This window comes from Engraulis encrasicolus, chromosome 11 (assembly GCF_034702125.1).
Source record: "Engraulis encrasicolus isolate BLACKSEA-1 chromosome 11, IST_EnEncr_1.0, whole genome shotgun sequence".
Classification (NCBI taxonomy): Eukaryota; Metazoa; Chordata; class Actinopteri; order Clupeiformes; family Engraulidae; genus Engraulis; species Engraulis encrasicolus.
In genome coordinates this window covers 8,775,949-8,790,948 of record NC_085867.1, presented here as the reverse complement: position 1 = coordinate 8,790,948, position 15,000 = coordinate 8,775,949, and positions in this window count along the sequence as shown.

The window sequence follows — 15,000 nt, the reverse complement described above, 5'->3', positions numbered from 1 at the left end:
GTCCTCATGGGCAAATGCTTGTATATGGCAGTGTTTCTCAACAGGGGTGCCGGGGCACCCTGGGGTGCCGTGGGCCCCCCTCAGGGGTGCCGCGGAAATGTGGCTGATACATAAATTATGTAATATAATACATATTTGTCTAAATTGATATGTTAATGCTAGTCAGTGGAATCTTTCATCTGCCATTTACGCACCATAAAGTAAATATAGGTCGCCCCAGTCAGCTTCAACTTCGAACGTAGGTCGTGTGACGTCTCCAAATGTGTTACTTCTAAGTTTTTGTGGTATCGGATGCAATGCCATGTTACAGCTTGTTGGTTTGGGGTGCCTTGAAATTTTTCATGAATTGAAAGGGTGCCTCGTCTACAAAAAGGTTGAGAAACACTGGTATATGGTGCCTAAGTTGCATGGCGACACGAAAGGTAACGGAAGAACTGCACACCGATGAGCTCCCTATTTTGAGAATAAAGATGGGATAAAAGGGAGCTCATTGGTGTACTGTTCTTTCAGTTCCTTACATGAACTTTACGTTTTGAGCCTGCACCCGACAAAAAGAGATTGGATGGGGAGGGAGAATAGGGAGAATTTTGACATTACAGTTTCTCAATTCATAAAAAGAAGGCAGAAAGACTTGAAAAAAATAGGGTGTAACATAGTCAAATGTATTAAACAGCGTCCTTGACGGAGGTCTGCATTTCTAGTTAGAAATTGAAGTGAAGTCTTTATTATTACATTTTTTTCAGGGTTACCTAAGGAAAATACCTCTTTTCTGAAACTAACTTTTAGTAGACTGCAGGACTGAGGACACTGTCATGGATTTTTTTTTTTAATTTGTTGAGAAATCAATAATTCAATAACATGAACTGTAGAAAGCACTATGTCCCTACATATCCCAAATATGCATCAGGGGTGTCTGTGCATGCATGTGTGCATGTGTGTGTGCGTGCGTGCGTGTGTGCTTACATATGTGCGTGTGTGTGTGTGTGTTCACATGTGCAGCTCATGTGTGAGCTGCTTGAGCATTTGTGCAGAGGAGCGAGTGGTGTTTATCTAAGATTAATGTCTATAATGCTCCATGTGTGAAAAGCGGTGTGATAGTTAGTCATTTATAGCTGGAACATGTCAGTCAGGAGGTCTCACTATACCACAGTGTGACTGTTTCATTACGGCGATAACAGCCAGGGATGGACTGGGGGGATAAATAGGGCCCGGGCACTTTTGGCTTAATGGGACAGTTTGGTCAATTTCAACATGCAGTTGTAATGCTCACACTACCCTGGACTTGTCAGTGCCTGAGATTTTTTTTTCTTCTTCTTCAGCCGTTTCCGAGATCCTGGTCATTGTAATGGGGGCAGCTCTTTGTTTACATTTCAAAAAAACATTTTTATTTATTCCCAAAAACATCCAAAAGGTTATAAAACATCAGCAGACAACTAGCAAACAGCAGTACATTTTGGGAAAATATTTGGAGTTGGCCTATGTTTCATTTTTTAAAAATGTAAACAAACGCTGCCCCCATTAGAATTGCTCATATCTCGGAAAGGGCTGAGCCGAAAAATGTGGCATCACCAGGTACTGACAAGTCAAGGGTAGTGTGAGCAATACAACTGCATGTTGAAATTGACCAAACTGTCCCTTTAATGGGGCCCCTCAAAATTAGCGGAGCAGAACTGACTCACCGGTGGGCCCCGCACCCTCGTGGGCCCCTATTTTCATAAATGTAAAAAATATATAGATTTCTGAAAATAGGGATCCACAATGGTGCTGGGCCCACCGGGAAATGCCCGCTATGCCAGATGGCCAGTCCAGTCCCGATAGCAGCCGTGCCACCTGCCTCTCTGTAGATAGCGTGGCATCCTTACACATCGCCTCATTACACACATGCATTATGGGAAAATTCAGCTCTTATGAAATAACAAATTGGATAGTGTTTCTCCACCTTGAATCTGATTAGCGTGTGTGCAGGTGTCTTTGTGTGTGTGTGTGTGTGTGTGTGTGTGTGTGTGTGTGTGTGTGTGTGTGTGTGTGTGTGTGTGTGTGTGTGTGTGTGAGAGAGAGAGAGAGAGAGAGAGCATACAGTAATATTATGTGTGAATTTCTTGAATGTTTTCTCAACATTAGCTTGGAGGTTACAAATATTTATGTGAACCCCAAGCATAATGGACGCATGCACAGCACACATACACACACATGGTGATATATGCTAGGCTACAATAGGCAACAAGCCTTGATGGACATGGGGAGACTCATTTATGGAGAAGTCAGTTTTTTAACTTGCTACATTGTACATCACTTTGGCTAATTGGCATCTTTTTGTAGCTTAACTATCGCTGATGGTTTGTTGCTGTCAGAAAGAAGCAGCTTTCAACTCTTTACAGCCACTGTAAGTGGCAGTCCCTGCGACTTTATGCGACTCGTTATGATGGCTGACTCAGCTGGCTATGACACAGTCTCATTCTAATGTCCAGGGCCGGATTAATGCAGTCTAGATATGGCTGCAGCCTAGGGGCCCCCAGATTGGCCAAAAGTGAAAAAGTGAAAAATTCGCCTTTCAGAATTATTACAAGATGCAATATTGAAAAAAATCACCTGTCATGTTGAGTAGAGTTGGTAGACATGCTATCCTTACTGTAATTCCTAGCACGTAATTATGGCACTGTGTATGTAGATTTGTCGCAACATTTGCTATCTTGAGGGGCCCCAAAGAAACCTGTAGCCTAGGGGCCCCAGACCATCTTTATCCGGCCTTGGCAATGTCCTTAGTACAGCTAGCTGCCATTACTGGCATTTTTGGAGTCTTCAGCTACTTTTCTCATCCTCTCTTGGAAATTAGAGCACCACCCCCCACCGCCACCCACCACTTTTTCCTTACAAAGGCAGCTGTCTACTCTGTTATTAAGCTGTTCTTCAGTGGAAGTGCTAAGTAGGATGGAGTTAAGGAGTAGCTCTTCTCAATAGTGTGTGTCCCGCCAATGCTCTCATAGCTGCCGCGGCAGCGAGTGTAGTGTAAGGGTGTCAATCTTCAGGCCCCGGAAGCTTAATTCCCCTGCCATGTTGTTCTACTGTATTTCTTGCCTTTGCCAAGTCAGAGGGAGTGACTTCAAAAATTAGCTCCATTTATCTGTTTGATGATCTGTCTGCTGATTAGTATACTAATAACTAGTAGTATATTAGTATTGGGGCAGCCGTGGCCTAGTGGTTAGGGGCTTCCCTGGCCTAGTGGTTAAGGAGATGGGCTTTAGATCAGAGGGTACGAATCCCTCCCTATCTCAATACATGACTGAAGTGCCCTTGATCAAGGCAGCATGGACTGTAACCAATACCCTGTACTTAGAATAAATGTAAGTCACTTTGGTTAAAAAACGTCAGCCAAATGTAACGCAATCTAGTATACGTACATTGTTTTACATAATGAAGCAAGGCAAGTTTAGCCCATTTCATTTACAGAGGAAGTTCAATGTGCTTCATGATAAAAACATTAAAAACAAAACAGGTGAAGTAAGGATAGAAGGATATTGTTAAACAGATAGGCCTACAATCGCAGAATTAGTCTTCCTATAATCTGTCACTGCTGGGTTTATGTTGACGTTCGGAAGCCAGAGCAAACACGCCGTACTATGATGCACTGTGGGTAGAGATGCTTTCATAAGCAATGCTGCAGTACAATGAACCCTCTTGATATGAATTGCTAATATATTATCAGCGTGGTTTTTTCTGACGAGGATGCACATTTCCTTGCCCTTCACAATCTGCTCTGCTGAAAAGGTGTGAAATGCATGCCATGCACTACTCATGCCAAAGGAAGAGCAATTGTAGTGGCGTGTGAAGTTATTTCCGACCCCCCTAAACCCTTGCCTATGAAGAACAGACAACCCTTCCGTCAGCAGCTGGGAAACCACAAACAAGTTAAATTGGTAATGGTGTCCTGTGACAGACGAGGCAAAGCAGCACAGTGCTGTACAGCAAATGTTACAGTGTTAATTAAATTCTTGATACGCCCTTAAGAAGGCTATACATGCCGAAACGCATAGGCATTGTACCCAAATAAAAAGTACAAATTTGTAACCTTGAGTGCCTTAGAATATCCCTTCCTGGACCAATTTTGAAAGCCCCTACACTGATGAGCAAAAAAAGGAAAAAGGTGAAGACCCAGAAGCACTCCTATATCCTATTTGTGTTTGATATACTTTCAGACAACCAACACTTGTAGTGTTCAACCTACTCTCTATGTGTTAAAATAACACTGACAACTTTTACTATTGCATAGTGATGGGAAAGAAAGAGTCACCGATGCCCTGTCATACTGCAGCACTTTCGCTGAGTCACCAAGACCCTTTAATGGCACCCTACTGCTGTTTAGTTGGATATACTTTTTACCTGTCAGAAATGTAACTTTTTTGATAACAGATATAATCTCTCTTCCATGTTTTTTATGGGTTTTTTTGTTGTTATACAGAAGTTTGTTATACATCTGTTTACAAAAATATTCTGTCACACTTAACAGATTGTTGGTCACACATGCAACAACAACGCCGGTTGGTCACACTTCACAACCCTGGAGCATATCAGATGCTGAGTCATCCGACAGACTGTTTGCCTGACACGGCCAGGTGTTTATACCGTATCAGGACAAGAATGGGAGTGATGACAAGGGGGAAAATGCTGATATAATGCCAGAGTTAAAGTAAATAACCTGAAGAAGAAGAAAAATATGCTGTCTGACTTCTGAGAGATGGCTTCAAAGGCAAGACCAAATAGAGGTACGATGGTTAACAACAAGATGCTGAATGTTTTATGCACTACTTCTGTAGCAAGGTGCGGAAATCACCCATGTCAAATGCACAGGTACTGAAACTAAACATTTTGCAAAGTGCTTACAAAAGAAGGCATGAAATAGCTACAAAATATGTGAGGACAGCACATTTCCATAACAAGGTTGGTGCAGGATGTGTGTGCACGTGCATGTCTATGTTAATGTACGTGCATGCATGTGCATGCATGCTTGTGTGTGTGTGTGTGTGTGTGTGTGTGTGCGTGCGCGCGTGTGCGTACGTGCATGTGTGTGTGCGTGCGTGCATGTGTGTGTGTGTGTGCCCAAAGTGTGTGTAGGTTGGAAGGGGTGTTTTTGACTCCCCTTTCAGATCACACACACACACACACACACACACACACACACACACACACACACACACACACACACACACACACACACACACACACACACACACACACTGCGGGTGGACAAACCCACACAGGCCCACCAGAGGGCCAATATACATGGGTCACAGTCCAATAGGTCTAGCTAGAAATGGGCCTAATGTCTGTAGCCTACAGAGGTTTTTTTTTCTTCTTTTTTGTTTTGTTTATATATGTATATAGTGTACACATACGTGTGTAAAATTCAAAATGTGGGCATGTTAAGCTAAAGGCAATTTATGAATATCAATTTAGCACCATCAACGTGAGTTATGAAAGCATTGGGGGATGTTTTTTTTTTCGTTTCCTTTCTTTATTTATTACTCAGTCATTCTTTTATGCCTTCCGAGTGCTTGGCAAGGCCAAAGACACACATTTTTTTCTGCATTCTGCAAAAGCCTCCAGATGCCTGTTGATATTCAAGGGATTCTACGTAGAAAAGCCAACACATCATTTCTCATAGCCTTTTCAACCCTTTTTTTTAACTGTGAGTATTGCTCACAAAAAACCACATGCGCACACAGACATGTGCACAAACCTGATAGTTTGGGGATGAAACAGAGGTTAAACACTTTGGAGTTTCTTTTGCCTTAAGACATGTAAAAGTTTTTATCTTTTACCTGACATGTTTCGACGGTGTACTTCCGTCTTCATCAGAGGGTCACTGTGATGTTGATGAGTGACGTGCTTTAAAAACAGCTGATGTTGTTGTGGAGGTGTGACCTCCCTGTCAAAAATGACAGGTTGGTCACACCTCCTGCTGTTAGAGTTGTCCTCTTAGGATGGTGGTCCAGGTGTGTGAGAGCATGTATGCCCCCTCATCCCTGTTCATGGTACTTGGGCTACGCTTTCTGATCTCATAAACTGGAAAACAAAGGAATGGTGATCCTGCCCTACATCAAAGGGATCACAGAACGCATACAGCGAGCCATGAAAAAACACAAGATACAAACACCGGTAAAGCCACACACCAAACTACGACAGCTGCTAGTACACCCCAAGGACAAAATAGACCAACATAACAAATGCAATGTCATATATGAGATTCCGTGCCGGTCATGCAACAAATCATATATTGGGGAGACAGGGAGGACATTCAACATAAGGAAAAACGAGCATAAAAAAGAGTGTGAAAGGGAAACAGAACAAAGACATACAAGAGCAGTAAAGGAGAAAGCCACACAGGAGAACCTCAAATCAGCAATAACTGACCACTGTAGGAGGGAAAATCACATCATGGACTGGGACAAGGCAAAAGTCATACAGCAAGAGAACAACAGATACCACCGCTGGATTAAGGAGTCTATGGAGATCAGAAAGCGTAGCCCAAGTACCATGAACAGGGATGAGGGGGCATACATGCTCTCACACACCTGGACCACCATCCTAAGAGGACAACTCTAACAGCAGGAGGTGTGACCAACCTGTCATTTTTGACAGGGAGGTCACACCTCCACAACAACATCAGCTGTTTTTAAAGCACGTCACTCATCAACATCACAGTGACCCTCTGATGAAGACGGAAGTACACCGTCGAAACATGTCAGGTAAAAGATAAAAACTTTTACATGTCTTAAGGCAAAAGAAACTCCAAAGTGTTTAAGTTAAACAGTTAGACATAATGAACTTAATACATATGAAACAGAGGTTTTTGGTAGAGCCTGTAGAGCCTGAGGATTGTAATAGATTTGTGTCGTTGGCTTGACTTCAGCTCTTCCTATTCAGTCAGAGAACCTATAGCAACTGGGATGGGGAGTCTGGATCAGGTCACAAAAGGAGTTTCCAGGATCAGCAATAAAAAACTCTATTGGTTAAATTCCAAATTCATTTCACATGGTTGAAATCGCCTTGAATAAGACACTGAACCCCAAATACTGTAACACGGCCATGTGATGTGATTTAGCAACTTTGCAGTGGAGCCTTGTGTTATTCCCTGTGTTAGTGAACAGGTTTTCTCGCCAGAAAAGGTGTGAATATGAGGCATTCGTATCATAAATTATCTGTACTATTGTATTACATGCATTATTTCTAATTGATCTTCACTCTGCTAAGTGGAAAGGTGTTGCATAAATGTATTATATTAACCAGTGACAGCAAGTGTCAGTGTGGTCAAAAATCAGATCCTTCATTTTAACATTGTTTCTTGCACTTATTAAAACATTTACAACAAATGGGGAAAAGTTGCAGTAGGGAAAGAGACTCTTCGGAATTTGCTTTGCCAATCTCAATAAAAGCTTAAACAGCACTAGCTCAATCTCTCGCTTGAATTTTTCTCTTTCTCTTGAATCGCTTCCCTGTGAGCGATAAATCTGCTGCAACACAGATTGGCTGACTAAACTACAGTAGTGTTCCTATTCCAATGCATGAGAATTACCAGGTGTGCTGTGGTGCACCTGTACCATACAGTGTAGGTGCCTGTAGGGGCCTTGGCTCGAGGTTGTTTCCCAGTCTTTCCCCCGACTCTCATCTCTCCACAATAATACAGTGCTTGTATAGAAAAGGCGGTAACACATACATACAACGTGCCTGTATAAGTAACTTGTAAGGCATGTACAAAGCAAAATCAAACATTTGTTAGGCATGTATTCACAAATGTCTTGTTCATGTACAATAAGGGATTTACTACCAATTTAACCTTAGTAAGGACCTAGTGGGCCTTAGCGTTTGCTTGGTACATGCCTAACAAGTTACTTAACCAGGCATTAACATTGTATGTATTAGTGCTTATAGATGTGTCCCTAAAATAAAGTGTTACCGAAAAGGCATGAGAATTACCATACTAGTGAACATCTCTGTAACTGTTTCTTGAACCTGGTAAGGCGCCAGTTCAATCCAAAGACACTGGAGATACCATTTATTTCACTTATCCTCCCAGCATCTGAAATGCATCATGAACTTAGGCCTGCTAAAACTTACCTTTAATAGCAAACCAATACAGTGTTCCTGCTGCAAATAGTATGCTATTTATTCTGTTTACCTCCATTTTGCGGAGGCTGGAATGTTGCTGTGCCTGAACAGTTTGACACTCAACCACTCGGGAGGGATCTCCCTCTGTGATGCTCGAGTGTGTGTGTGGGAGGCTATTGTAATTGCTTGTGTGTTTCAGGGACATTAGAGACTACAGGAATGCATGCACATACGTACACACATACATTATACAGTATACACACACACACACACACACACACACACACACACACACACACACACACACACACACACACACACACACACACACACACACACACACACACACACACACACACACACACACACACACACAGGCGCACACATACGCATAAACACACACACACACACACACACACACACACACACACCCCCCCCCCCCCCCCCCACACACACACACACACACACACACACACACACACACACACACACACACACACACACACACACACACACACACACACATGTTGGATATTTTCCTTATTGAAAATTGCATTATTAATGCAAATCGTAAGATATGAAAATCACATAGTCATTAACATATGCAAAGAAGGTATCAGCATCACTCATGTGATCACTTGGATGTGTCAAACGCACATTTTCTGTATATATAGAATGGAGACTCCTCATTTGATGTGTATTTCCCCGGGCGATTTGAGTGTTCCAGCAGCATATTACACTAACATGTTTGTTTTAGAGATAATCCCCGGGCACACACCAACACAAATACACCCACAGATTGTATGTGCATGCAAACGCATACTAATGTGGTAGACACACACGCACGTACGCACGCACACACGCACACACACACACACACACTTAAGCAAAAAGGTCAAATGCAGCAAACTGTGCCATACTTGCAATACAATAGCTGAATTCTCCTTCTTCGCTTCTACATGTAATTAGAGGTGACAACCTTAAATTGTCATGAGGACTTCAATACATTTTCAGCGAGTGTGTGTGTGTGTGTGTGCGTGTGTTTGTGTGTGTTTGTGTGTGTGTGTGCGTGCGTGCGTGCGTGTGTGTGTGCGCGCACGCTTACCATGTGTCAAATTTGTGAAATGTGCATAGGACCGAGGGGAAGCAATAGAGAGAGAGTGAGAGAGAGAGAGCGAGAGAGTGGGAGAGAGAGAAAAAAGAGAACATAAACAAAACACAGATAGCAGCAGTGTGCTTTATCCTGCTATACTGTTATCTCCGAGGCAACAGCCAATTAGCATAATTAAAAGCCATTAGCAGAAAACCCACAGAGTGGAACTGTGGAGACCTCATTGCTCATCACTACCCTGCCTCTGGTGTAGGGTGTGTGTGTGTGTGTGTGTGTGTGTGTGTGTGTGTGTGTGTGTGTGTGTGTGTGTGTGTGTGTGTGTGTGTGTGTGTGTGTGTGTGTGTGTGTGTGTGTATGTGTGTGTGTGTGTGTGTGTGTGTGTGTGTGTGTGTGTGTGTGTGTATGTGTCTGTCTGTCTGTCTGTCTGTCTGTCTGTCTGTCTGTCTGTCTGTCTGTCTGTCTGTCTGTCTGTCTGTGTGTGTGTGCCTCTGCGTGTGCGTGTGCGTGCCTGTGTTGTCCATTTGGAGAGAAGTTTCAGTGTATGGAATATCCCTTCTTCTGCCATAAAGCAAAACGGTTATTTTCATAGCAGGTGTAATGGAACTGCTGGTGATTTTAATGATTATACTTTAAGAGTATGTGTGTGTAAGCGTCCATGTGTGAGTGAGAGTCCCTGTGTCTTTTTCAGTCTGGTATATCTGTGATTCTGCATGCCAATGAGAATTTGGCTAAAACAGGTATTCATTTTGAATGAAAAAAGTCTATTACATTTGTACAACATACCCCTTGGTGATTACCTGGATTTCATTTTTTCATGAAAATGTAATTGATTTTCAACACAATTAGCATTTTATGAGCTGGATGTGTTTTTGCCAAACTTTCAAAAATCAGTGATAGGCAATCCTGCATGTGTCTGTCTTTGCGTGTATGAAGTGTGTGCGTGCGTATATGTGTGTACTGTACAGTACGGACGTTGTACTTTGTACCAGGACAGTGTGTGAGTGTCAGACAATGTAAGAAAGATGTGGCCAGGCAGATGGGAAGGCCATGGGAGCACTGTATGCTACAGGGCTGTCAGACCTTGTTTACCCACCCAGACCACCAGGCAGGGGCAGAGCTGTAGGGGGGACAAGCAGGGCATTTACCCCGGAGTCGGGCCCCTACTGTATTGGTGGGGGCCTTATTGTGACCACGGCGGGCTGTATGAAGGTGCCCTATAGGTGGTTTGCCCTGGGGCCTCGTGTGCAATTGTTCCGCCACTAGACCACAAGGGATGAGCAGACGCAGCATACAGTATCCAGCAGGCAGAGGGATGAGGAGGGGAAGAGGAAGCTAAATAGATAGAGAAAGAGAGAGAGGCAGAAGAGGGGCGAAAGGTGGAAAGAAAGAGAGGCAGAAAGAGAGAGTGGAGTGGAGATATAAAGGAACAGAGAAAGATAAAGGGAAAGACAGAATAGAGAGTGAGAGAGAGACAGAGAGAGAGGAAGGAGACTGATACTAGATGGAAAGAGACAGACAAGAGGAGAGAGAGAGAGAGAGAGAGAGAGAGAGAGAGAGAGAGAGAGAGAGAGAGAGGGGGGAAAAGACTGATACTAGATGGAAAGAGACAGACAAGAGGAGGGAGAGAGAGAGAGAGAGTGAGAGAGAGAGAGAGAGGAAGGAGACTGATACTAGATGGAAAGAGACAGACAAGAGGAGGGAGAGAGAGAGAGAGAGAGAGAGAGAGAGAGAGGAAGAGACTGATACTAGATGGAAAGAGACAGACAAGAGGAGGGGGGGAGGAAGAGAGAGCACACATGAACTAATGTGTGCTCTTCAACAAGGTGAAATGTTTATTGGCAAATGCCTTAGATGCGTCGGAGCGTAATGGTGACAAGAAAGCATCTTGACTGGACCTGACTAATGTTAACTACACCTTTAACCAACAACCTGAGCTGAGAGCGTCAGAGACAAGAGATGGGATTGTTAGTGAGTGTGTGTGTGTGTGTGTGTGTGTGTGTGTGTGTGTGTGTGTGTGTGTGTGTGCGTGTGTGCGTGTGTGCGTGCGTGCGTGCGTGCGTGCGTGCGCGTGTTGTGTGTGTGTGTGTCTCTGTGTGTGCGTGTGTGTGTGTGTGTGTGTGTGTGTGTGTGTGTGTGTGTGTGTGTGTGTGTGTGTGTGTTGTGTGTGTGTGTGTGTGTGTGTGTGTGTGTGTGTTGTGTGTGTTTTGTGTGTGTGTGTGTGTGTGTGTGTGTGTGTGTTAGAGAGAGAGAGACAGAGAGAGAGAGAGAGAGAGAGAGAGAGAGAGAGAGAGAGAGAGAGGGGAAAAGAGAGGAGAAGAAAGACTGCGCACGCATGAGGGTAGGATACATCTATAAGGGGAAAGTCAATGGGCCTTGCTCCAGCGCAAATTCCCACGGCGAGCTCTCACTATGATAAATGGCGCTACCTCTCCGTGCTGTCAGCGCTACAAATGGCTGCGAACAAAAGGAGCAAATTACTTTCTGGCGTGTGACCGTGTCGGTGCGCAACCCTGTACTCACACTGCCGACCCACAGGGGTCAGAGAGGTCAAAGGTTACGGCAGCTTGCAAGGGGATCTAGAGAGCGGAGCGGTTTTTGTTTCCCCCTTTTAAGTAAGTAACTAACTAACTACGTAAAGGGGTCTTGACTGTACTGTACAGTGCCTTAGCCGCGAGACAAAATGAAATGCAAATTGCTGTTTACAGGCGGGAAGGATTTACCCGAACCCCGTTTTGTCATCATTGGCTTATCCTGGCAGGGCTAATAGGACCTGAAAAAGGGGCTCTGGCTCTGGGCAAGGTGACACAGTATTAGAGGTGGCAGACGAAATATATGGGACTGTGCCAGAAAGAATATAGGTCAACAAAACGGTCACTTTTTTTTTAAGCGTAATAAAATGAATAAAAAAGAAAGAAGAAATTCATAGATCCCAAGGAGGCAGGGAGAAAAGCCATGTGAATCTATAGATTTGTATAGATAGAATTATAGATAGAATCGTGTACGTTTCTACATATTGATTCTGTCAAAATGTTTATGATAGTAATGATAACTTTATTAAATTTGAATAAGATGAGAGTGAATTTATGGGAGATATTATTGATAGCTACATGAATGTACTGCACACTTCAAACCATTTATCATAACCCTTAGAATCAATGTGTTTAAAGAGTGCATTGGGTGCCAACTTCATATAAATTCTTACATAATTTTACTGACGTACCTGAGGTGAATTCAGGTGAAAGCTCTGCCCATGAACTCTGCAGGAGCTCTTGCAAATCGGCGGTTCGGTCGGCTGAGTCAGGGCCTACCGTAGCCACAGCTCGCCGGTTTTATGAAAATGCCTGTAATCCATGTAAGAGTTATTATTTTACTTAAAGCGCTCAGTTCTGCACCAGCTGCTGCTGATTGCCCCTCGAAAAAGAGCTGATTCAGAGTAGACTAGCAAACGGCTGTGGCGAAAGCCAATGGGGATCCTTTAATAATATAAAATAAATAAATAAATAAATAGTGCAGAAGAGTGCGGTTTCAGCACAACTTTGTGCTTAGACCAGCCCAGCCAAGCCCAGCCCAAGACTTGGATATAAACATCAGTTTGGGATCAGCCATACTGTCTGTGACTTAATTTTCTAGTATGGTCGGCCATCTTGGCTGTAGACATGAATGCCCCTCCATGTTGGCCCGACAAAAATCAAAAAGAAAATGTAAATAAAATAAATAAGAACATTAAAACTGTTGAAAAAATTCTCCCATTTTTATTTTAACTTATGTGGCAAGGAGGTGGATTTGAAAAATCTGTTTCTGATTTAGAAATGAGTAATACACTGTACATGACAAGAGTCAGTGGTGTGATTGGTTGTAGCTCTATCTGGTATTATACAATATAATTGTTTAGCCAGCTCATGACTCCACTTCTTAAGAAGAGCCTACGTTATAACCTTGCCATCACCAAATTTGTAATGGCTATGTTTTAATCTCTTACTTCAGACTCTCAGTACTGTCATAGCAATTAAATGTTGTTATGATGTATTGGAGTATTTTCGGCCAATAGTAAATAGGCCCGCCAGCGACCCCATCTGCAGTAAAAGGTGACACCTTCCTGTTTACAGAAGGATTGGCCAACCAAACAGCAATAGCCAAGTCACATGCATATTGCCATGGCAGCAGTGAATTTATATTGGAAATTTTGCATGGCAGTAGATTCATATAGTACATATTGCATGTAGAGATGCACCGGATCCTGAGTTTTAGGATCCTGCCGGATACCGGATCCACTGCTTAAGATCCTGCCGGATCCAGAACCGGATACCAGATCCTACGAAAGGGTTGAAACACATAGCCTACTCGCACACGTGGGCCCTTTTTATTATGTTGGCTCAAACTATTTTTAAGACTTATTGGTGTACTGCCACACTGCCTGCACTGGCCGCTTCCAAAGGGCTTTCACTCCATGCAGCGATTGGGGTTGTGAAAGACTGACTGAAAAGCCTAGGCTAGGTAAAAAGTATAGATGCCCCAGATCCTGATTTTTAGGTAACTGGCTGATACCGGATCCAGTGCTTAAGATCCTGCCGGATCCGGATCCTGTGAAAAACCCTATTATCCTGCCGGATCCGGAACCGGATCTTGGATCCTGTTCATCTCTAATTGCATGGCAGTGGATTCATATAGTACGGTACATCTCGCATGGCAGTGCATATTCAATTTCTAGTCACCCCACACTATGGCGGCTGGACATACATTGGTCACTAACTACATCAATATGAACATGAATCGGACGGTCTGTTGGACACCAGTTTGTGCTTTTGGATAGATAGATAAAAAGCGAGACAAGAATGAACGAGGGTGAAAGAGAATTTGTAACGATAGAGAGAACGGCCTTAGAACTGTGAACTTGTGGCCTAGTGTGTGTGTGTGTGTGTGTGCGTGCATTCGTGCGTGCGTGCGTGCGTGGGTGGGTGAGGGAGAGGGGCTGGTTGAGCAGAGCAGAACAAGCACAGCAATCTTTTATCAATTCAGGAATTAATTCAGTGCGATAAATTAATCTCACAGGACAGAAGACAAATGAGCCTGTAACTGCATCGAAATGCTAGTGTGCAAGCTCACATATAGTCTTTCTCTCTCTCTCTCTCACACACACACACACGCACGCACACACACACACACACACACACATTACATTACATTACATTACGTCATAGATGCATAGTGTGTGGCATGCAACTGCACAGTATAAGGAAGCTCCGGTGACTATTGGTTGTGTGTGTGTGTGTGTGTGTGTGTGTGTGTGTGTGTGTGCGCGCGTGCGTGACACTAACTTTTTCGCTTTGCCGGCCACTATGGCTAGTGGTTTCCCCGAGTCATTAGTCATCCAGCTATTCTACTAGCCAAAAATTTGATTTTTTTATCATCACGCTGTACATCTAACCTCAGAAGATGAGGTGCTTAAAGCAAGAAGATGAGTGCATGGGTTTCTACATCGAAATAAAACAAACAAATAGAAACTGAGTAACTTCTCTCATACCATAGAATAAGCTACCTGTCAAATTGGCTAGTGACACTGAAATTGTTACCAGCCACAGCCAAGTTTTACCAGCATTTGGCCGGTTGGCAGGTGCCAGTGTCAAGCCCTGGTGTGCGCGTGCACGTGCGTGTGCAACCATGCCTGTGTGCAAGCATGCCTGCGCTCATGCATGAGTGTATGTGTAGAAGGAGGCTGTGTAGGGGGCATAACACCCCTGCAAGTCCTTGCAGTGTGTTTCCATTATAACGTCATGTCCAGGTACACT